Consider the following 8911-nt stretch of genomic DNA (forward strand, 5'->3'; position numbering starts at 1 on the left):
TGTGCAAAAGAAATGCATTTATGAGAAAAACTGTTGCAGTAACATCAAGAGTCTTGAAATCCGGGGGCTGGAGCAATAGCACAGCGAGTAGGCCGACCCGGGTTCGATTCCCAGCATCCCATATGGTCCCCTGAGTACCGCCAGGAGTAATTCCAGAGTGCAAAGCCTGGAGGTAACCCCCTGTGCATTGCCGGGTGTGACCGAAAAAGCAAAATAAAAAAGTCTTGAAATCCTCTAAAATTCCGGGACGGGGCGGGGAGGTGGGGGGAGCGGGTGCAGAAAGATGCAATGCACGTTTCAAAACACCCAGGATTTCCCTGTTTTCTAAGCACCCAGAAAATTCAAAACAGCCCCGCCCACTTCCCCAAAGAAGCCTTTTCAGTCCCTGCACTGGAGTGAGTGAGGTCGTGAGGTCACCGGGGGCCTGCGGTTACCCGCCTGCGGGGAATGCGGTGTAGACACTGCAGGCTCGGAGAGCGGATTGCGAGGTTGAATGAAAGGTGCTCTCCAATGCCGCCCACCCGCACCCCGCACCCCGCACCCCGCACCCCGCACCCCGCACCCTGCACCCCGCAAGCGCGCACACACGCGCAACGCGCCCCCCGCACCCCCGCAGAGGGCTGCAAGCTTTGGGGGCTGTTGTTAGTCGATCTCTGCTTGTTTGGGGCCCCGCCTGATTCCTCCGAACTTTTGGGAGTTCCGGGGCCACCCCGGCACCGGACTGAGGTTCCAGCACCCCGGGGGAAACCGCCTTTCTGTCGCGCGGGGAACGAGTGACAGCTGGGGACCCGGTTCGGTGTCGGTGCGGATTGTTTGGGATACCATCCGAACACTGCAGGATGGAAAAGGCTACATCCCGCGGCAAATCAGCGGTGGTGCCAGGATTATCAAGCTTCCAACTCCCCCGGGTTGGCAGTGGAAGGCGACAAAACAACTGCCCTCTCTGAGGCTCGAACTCAGGACCTTCAGATTATGAGACTGACGCGCTGCCTACTGCGCTAAGAAGGCGATGGAACCTCCACCTTGATCAAGCTCTAAAGGAATTATTTTTTTCCCTAGGCAAGTTATTCAAATTTTAAGGGTTTTTTTTGTGTTTTTCTCTTTCTTATCATTGGGGTTTTTGTTTTGTTCGTAATCCAGAACTAAGGCTTTAAGATCCAAAATTCTGGATGAATCCCTTGTAGACTGATGTTTGTTTGAAAGACCTTCTCACTTGAAAATGTTCAGTATTTTCTCTCTTATTTTCAATTACTCTAGATTATCATTTCCCTAGAAATACTGTTCATTTTTTAACCGTCTGTAGCTCCTCTATTGGAATTATCAGTAAATTGTAGTTGAATGAGTAACTCCCAAACATGTCTTCAGCCTACACTTATCTTTTATAGTGTAAATCTGCATTTTATAGTGAAAAAAATCTACATTTCTATCATGTTGCCATATTTTCCTCAAAATACCACAAACTGCTGGCAGAAGTGTTGTCAGCCTCTATGACAAAACAGTATGAAGATTTCTAAAAAAAAAAAACCTAAAAATAGCACTCCCATATGACTCAAAGATTCCATTTCTTGGCATCTACTCCAGAAACACAAAAATGCTAATCAGAAAAGACACACACCTATGTCATCATAGCACTTAGGACAATAGTCAGAATATGGAAACAATCCAAATATCTAGCTGCAGCTAAATGAGGAGAGACGTTACGCAGCCACAAACAAAATCAAAATCATGCAGCTCCCTGCAATTTGGATAGAACTGGAGAGTATAATGATGGGTGAAATAAGTCAGAGGCAAAAGGACAAGCAACAGATAGTCTCACTCATCTGTCATGAAACCGGAAATAAACAAAAGCAATTGGTAACTAACCGTGGGAACTGGAGCACAGAATTTAGACCAGATTAGGGGATGAGTGAGAAGGGTTGATGATGAGTTAATCTGGAGGTGAAATAGGAGAAGGGTGGGGTTTGGAAGTGGAAAGATAACCACACCACGATCTTAAATGTCAACACTGCTGTAAACACATAATTCAAGCTATAATAAATGTTTAAGTTTAATACAATTCACAAACTGACTGTTGGAATATTTCCCCTTTTCCAGCTGCCTTCTGGAGTTAATTTCAGAGGCAGTTTCCCTTTTGTCACAGAAGCCTAGCTGATCTTTGACATGCAGATTTTAGGTGCTAGCCAGGCCTGACTTGACATTGTAGATTCCAGGCTCTGGCCTAGCCTGATCTTTGGGATGTAAATCCGAGTGCTTTCAGCCCAATGAAAGCTTCGGTTTTGGTTTTGTATCTCCTTTCCGGGGGGCCTAGATTAACGGCCTGCAGATACAAGAGAATTATGTTGCCTCAATGTTCTTCCTGTAAGATCTTTTGGTGCCTTTGGTGACGTCAATGTATTGTGCCCTTTGGAAGGGCCATGATCAATCAAAGGGGTTCGGAGAGAAGGTGAGGTGGGGAGAGTGTATAGAGGGAAGATTGGAATAAACTGCAAGTGAGACCAACCATCATGGCTCTGTTCCTTCCTTCGCCTGCCACATCATCACCATCAACCTCCCCGGGGTGGGGGAAGTGGCCGGAGGCTACCGAACTCAGGTGGCGGGAGAGACAGCGGCTGCCCTAGGCCCTGTGCCTGGCTCAGTGCGGTGAGGCGTCCCTTCCCTCGCCTGAGCCTTTTCTTTTTATTTTTATACACTGACTTGACTCCACATTTTCTTCACCTGTCAGGTAGGGCGTTTGCCTTTCACGCGGCCAACCCAGGTTCGATTCCTTCGTCCCTCTCGGAGAGCCCGGCAAGCTACCAAGAGTATCCCACTTGCCCACACGGCAGAGCCTGGCAAGCTCCCCATGGTGTATTCGATATGCCAAAAACAGTAACAACAAGTCTCATAATGGAGACGTTACAGGTGCCCACTCGAGCAAATCAATGAACAATGGGACAGTGCTACAGTGCTACCCAGATAATCTCATTTAGTTCAGTTTCATTTTATGACCATAAATCAGCATGGCATCATCCCATTTTATTGATGAAACTGAGGCAATGCAAAATTAAATCCTCAGCAAAGCTAGACCTTGAAGACATTTTGCCGATCCTAAAAAGTGTTTTCTGCCCCTGTGTTTTCATTTCTTAATGTACTCTTTCCCACACCTGTGGAATTCTGAACTGTTTAGGCCATTCACAGCCATCCCTTGACATCCTGTCATGTGCCTGGTCCCTGGATTCAGAACTTCCAAGGCAACTGGACCCCACGCTCCTCAGTTTCCCACTCAAACATTAGCACATCGCTTCTCAGAGTGCGCTGTCCAGACCAGAGAGGTCCTGAGGCTCTTCAGACATCTGGTAGGCAACTACATCTTAATAATCACACTAAGATGTTGAATCACAGTGCTAAGTATTTTAAGAAGTAACATTGGTTTGTCCTTTCTCCCCCCACCCCTGCAGGGAGCGTAGGTTTATTGAGTTACTCCCACCACAGTGCTCTCATGGCACACTCAACTCCATCAGGCACTCCCAATCCTCTGTATTTTTCTCCTTTTATTTGCCTTTTTTTTTTTTTTTTTTTTTTGCTTTTTGGGTCACACCTGGCGATGCACAGGGGTTACTCCTGGCTCTGCTCTCAGGAGTTACTCCTGGCGGTGCTCAGGGGACCATATGGGATGCTGGGAATCAAACCTGGGTCTGCCACATGCAAGGCAAACGCCCTACCCTACCCGCTGTGCTATCACTCCAGCCCTTGTATTTATCTTTAACCTCTTCTTTGTGTTCTTCTTCCCCTATCTGTTAATCACAATTATCCCCACATCAGGCCCTATAACTTGTAAGGTCAAATTTTCCTGAGGGCTCTGGATTTTGTATCTGTAAGTGAAATATTGCATTTCTCTTTCCCTTATGTCCCTTGCACAGTTTATTTTAGTGCAGTGTCCTTTTTGTCTAGACACAGGAAGACAGTTAATACTATGCTTTTGTAACTCAGAAGTTAATTGACTTCAAATTATATTTACTCCTGGGCATCCATCATATTTACTTGACTGAAGCCTTAGTTGCCCTTTGTTCCTAACAACCCCAAAGTGTGTGTAGGGGGGAAGGGAAGGGGAGGCCCCAGCGAGAGACAAGGATGGACCAGGGCAAGCTGTAAGCTACCCTGGCACGGAAAAAGGAAAAGCCAAATGCCTGAAGAAGTATATTAAGTTAAGAGCACAGTCATGGGACAAACTCTGACATGACCCCAAAACAAGTGACTAAATAAGGATCTTGCTGGGGTAAGGAATGACTAACATGGCCTGAGGACTCTCATCTGGTGTCTGTATCGAGATGTCCCAGGAAGAGCCACCCTTTAAGCTTAATACATCTCTTACTGTGGCCATACAAAATGACTAGAAATATTATTAAGAAGTAAACTTAAGATGACTGTGAATACACCCTTAGATGGAATTCTATCCTTGGTTAATCTCCCGGCAGGAATCGAGAGTGTTGAGCTCTTATATGAGATTTTGTCCTTGAGTAAATAAATCTCCTAGAAGAACTTCCCCTGAAGTAAGGGCTTTACATCTAGTTCATTGTTGATGATAATGTTCTACCACATCTATGTGCAACTGCGACCCCCAACCCTTCACGATTTCTCTATAACTAATGCTGTGAGACTTGAATAATCAGCCACAGATTACCAACCAGCCTGGTCGGCCCCATTCCTTCATTGTCTGTCCTCATCAAATGACTGGGGGCGGGGGGGGGGGGGGGAGATGGGGGGGATGGTGATCAACCCCAAATGCACCATAGGGACTCATGGGTCACCACAGGCAGGCCGGTGACCCTGACCCAGGAACATCAATACTAAGAGGCTTTAATTTGCTATGAAAACAGCCAATGGTGCAAATATATAGTGGGAAAAACCACTAGAACCTCATCGGACAAATCAGACCAGGACACTGGGAGCTACTGGCAGACATTGAGTGCGGGATGGCCACAGACTCAGAGATCAAAAGAAGCATTTTACTTAAAAATAGACAAATTGGGAGTCTGAGTGATAGCACAGAGGCTAAGGCACTTGTCTTGTGGGCTCTGGCAGCACAGAATTAAGCTACCTTGGAAACCATGTTCCTCCATGCAGCCTTTTGAGCACTGCAGAGAGAGGCTCTAGGGAAGGTCCCTGAAAGCGAACATAACACATTTCCATTACACCCCAATGTTAGATCCTTGATCCCTGTGTCTAGGAAAAGCATTTGGGTGACTTTCGATTTGCAAACTGATCTAGCTGGGCTTTTTTTTTTTTTCTTTACTAGAGGCACTATAATTCTAGCTGAGTTTTTAATTGTTTGTTTTTTCTACAAAACATATTTTTTTATTGGAAAGAAAAATAACAAAGCTATGGTTTATTTGGGCATTCTTCTCAAAAATCAAAGAGATCCACACATCACTTCAGAGAAAGTAGTGGGCCAGCCACATGCAAGGCAAGCACGCCACCTGCCCTGATTTTTTTTGTCGTTGTTGTTCCTGCATCACACCAGGCGATGCACAGGGGTTATTCCTGGCTCGGCACTCAGGAATTACTCCTGGCGGTGTTTGGGGGACCAGATGGGATGCTGGGAATCGAACCCCGGGTGGCCGTGTGCAAGGCAAATGCCCTACCCACTGTGCTATCGCTCCCGCCTCTGGCCCTGACTTTTAGACCGTAACGCCTCTGCGTGAGGGCTGTATGATTAATAGAACAGACGGGGAGCCTAAAGAATATGGTACCTTTGCCTGGTTGGGGGACCTCCTTCAAATTCTAAAAAGGTTTCTGAAAGGTCCTTAATACAGATACATTTCCCTTCCTCCGGTTTCACATTCATTCTTCCACTCAAAACTCAGTATTAAGACACTAATTTCTCTTATCTTTTCTCTTATTTCTCTTACCTCTGGAGTGACCACTCTATTGAGTACCCTTTCCTGAGTCTCAGTCTCTCTAGCGACATATTCCAAACTGACTCATCCTGAACCTTAGGACATGTTTCTTCCATGATTCCTGGACAAGGAGCATGAGCCCTCTACAGAAAGTTGAGTCCTCTATTCTAGGACATTCTAGAAGATTCGAGGCAATGTCATTGTTCATCTTCATCACCAAGCTCTGGAAAGAACAGATGCCGTCACTCATATCACCTCTATATCAGTCACAAACCAAAGAAGCTGCTCTTACTAAAGATGAAAACCCTTTTGATTCTTGAAATTCCACAGGTCAACTGCAGAAAAGCAGTGTGACATAGTGACAAGAAGCAGAGACACAGAAGCAAGAATTAAATTCCCATCCTGCTGATTATCAGCTGCGTGACTCTGCCCAAAATACTTAACCTCCTCCCACTTCATTTTTCTCACATGTAAGATTGGGTTTCTGTGACATACTGCATAAGGTTAACAGATGCTTGAGTTAATTCATATAAGCTTCCTAGTGATATTATAGCAGGTAGGGGCGTTTGCCCTGCATGCAGCCAACCAGGTTTGATCCCCAGCATCCCATATGGTTCCCCAAGCACCGCCAGGAGTAATTTCTGAGTGTAGAGCCAGGAGAACCTCTGAGCATTGCTGGGTGTGACCCAAAAAACCTAAATAAATAAAATAACAGTATCCTGGGGGCTGGAGCGATAGCACAGCGGGTAGGGCACTTGCCTTGCACGCGGCCAACCCAGGTTCAATTCCCAGTATCCCATAGGGTCCCCTGAGCACTGCCAAGAATAATTCCTGAGTTCGAAGCCAGGAATAATCCCTGTGCATCCTCGGGTGTGACCCAAAATGCCAAAAAAATAAATGTATAAATAAAATAAAATAACAGTGTCCCAAAGAGCCTAATGCACAGCAGTTATTACAGAAACACCAGTCCATATACTATGGTTTTTGTCCCATCTGATCCTCATAGATTTGGTGTTTGGCATCCAACACCTTTTCATTGAAACTCTTACCAGCTTGCTGTGATCCATTTATTTTCCTTATTCTTTATCTTTGTCTACTGGCTTTCTGTTTTGCTTCTCTCTATATTGAAAACTGAAATAAAATGATTCTTTAAACATTTTCAGTTTGGGCATAATAGAACTATTCCATAAATGACCTATTTCCTAACAAGTGAAAACGCACTCGTTGAAATAACAAATGTCTGACTCATTCCATTCCAGCCTCGTGTGACTTCTTGCTTCTGTACCTTCAGGTCTCATTTCGTGCCTCCTTTCCTTTAGGAGGTCATTTCTGATCCTTTCTCAAAGTGTTACCTAAATGTTCCTTCCATATTCTCCTAGCCTACTTTTAGTGATTATCTTTATTAGACCTCCTAGAACATCTCTTATCTCCGAGCTTTGCTGTGACCCAGTAGAGGAATGGGACAAAGTCTCACTGCTTATAAATTTCAAATATTTACGAAGGTGGCAAGTGCATCGCAAGTGTTCCTTACAACAGGAGCACTTTGGCCAGGCCAAAGTCCTAAAAGAAAATAGTGAAGAGCTCAACACTTGCTGAAACCTTCACATATGCAATTACAGGGATCAGAATTCAGTTCACTTGTTCCTTATTCCAGTATTATTTTTACAATACACTCACCACTATTGAGGTAACTATACAAATAAGAGATTGCAAGCACAGGTGTCCACACTGCTCATGTTTCAGCATCTCAAGTTAACCAAATGTCTAATCTCGGGCAATTTACTTAAAACTCTCCCTGCCCCAGTTGTCTCCTAAAAATAAAAATAACATCATGTGCTATTTTTGTTACCAGTTCACATGTATAAGGATGAGAAGAGAGTCTGGAACAAATTACATAGTCAAAAGTAACATTGCACGAATTATTAAAATAGTAGGGATCCAGCGATAGTGCAGCGTGTAGGGAGTTTGCCTTGCACCCGGCTGACTAGTTCGATCCTCGGCATCCCGGATGGTCCTGGAGCACCGCCAAAAGTGATCCCTAAGTGCAGAGTCAGGAGTAAGCCCTGAGCCCACTCCGTGTTGTTTCTTCCCCGCAAAAAAGATTTTTCAAATATTAAGACAACTCTGAATCTAGTGCTAATTTTAAGTTTTCATTAACAAAATTTAAACGAGCTACAGCTTCTCCAGGGGAAAAAATTCAGAATTAGAAATATGCCTAGTTCTTCTGAAACACATTATTCTTAAAAGCCTGTCGGTGCTCGCTCTCGCAGCTCCCTGAGTTCAGTTCTTTGCTCAGGATCTACTTGATCGCAAGGGTTTCGTCCTCTAAATTCGTACCCTCCTTTGTGAGTTTTATTAACACTGTGCCGTTAAACTGAACAGAGAACACATCCTGATCGACGACAGATGTTGCTATAAAAATACACCATGGAATCTCCTATCCGCCCCAGCACAAACGTAAATGATTAATGACGCTTCATCGATTACAGCCCAGAAACAGAAAGGGCTGAGAACCCGCCTGCGCCTAGCGGTCCTGCCCTGGGTCGCAGCTGTCTCCACCCCCGCGAGCCGCTAGCGCCCCCTCCCCCCTGTGAGCATTCCATCCATGTCCCCGGCCACTTCCTCGGTGACTGAGTGCTTCCGCCGTGCTCCGGCTCCCTCCATTTCTTCCAGATCTTTCTGGGGGGTGTTTCTCCCGGGGTCGGCGGCAACCATCTCCGCACGCCCCTCCCGGCTCCAGTCCTGGCGTGGAAGCCTTGAAGAAAGAGACCCGAAGTGGGAACTGTCGGATCAAGAGCGGGGCTCAGGGGGCTGCTCCTTCTGAGGCAGGTCGGCGGGGAAGAGCCTCCTTCTGCTGCGTGCAGAAAGGGCTCCCCGATTCCTAACCCGCTCCAGCCCGAAACACTCGGGCCCCCCAACCCCCCGGAACGCAGGCGCCCGAGGCCCCGCCCCGTCCTAGAGACTCGGCCCCTCATTGGCTCCCAGGCCGGGGGGTGGAGCCCCGGTCGCGGGAGCGGTCACGTGGCGGGGGCGGG

General features: G+C 46.4%; 1 non-coding gene across 1 annotated transcript; it reads right to left on the reverse strand.

Annotated features, from left to right (window-relative positions):
* Positions 1-935: 935 nt before the first annotated feature.
* TRNAM-CAU (transfer RNA methionine (anticodon CAU)) lies at positions 936-1008 on the reverse strand. The gene has a single exon. It is a non-coding gene; the product is annotated as a tRNA-Met (tRNA).
* Between the last annotated feature and the right edge of the window lie 7903 nt (positions 1009-8911).

This window comes from Sorex araneus, chromosome 2 (genome assembly GCF_027595985.1).
Source record: "Sorex araneus isolate mSorAra2 chromosome 2, mSorAra2.pri, whole genome shotgun sequence".
In the NCBI taxonomy this organism is placed as follows: domain Eukaryota; kingdom Metazoa; phylum Chordata; class Mammalia; order Eulipotyphla; family Soricidae; genus Sorex; species Sorex araneus.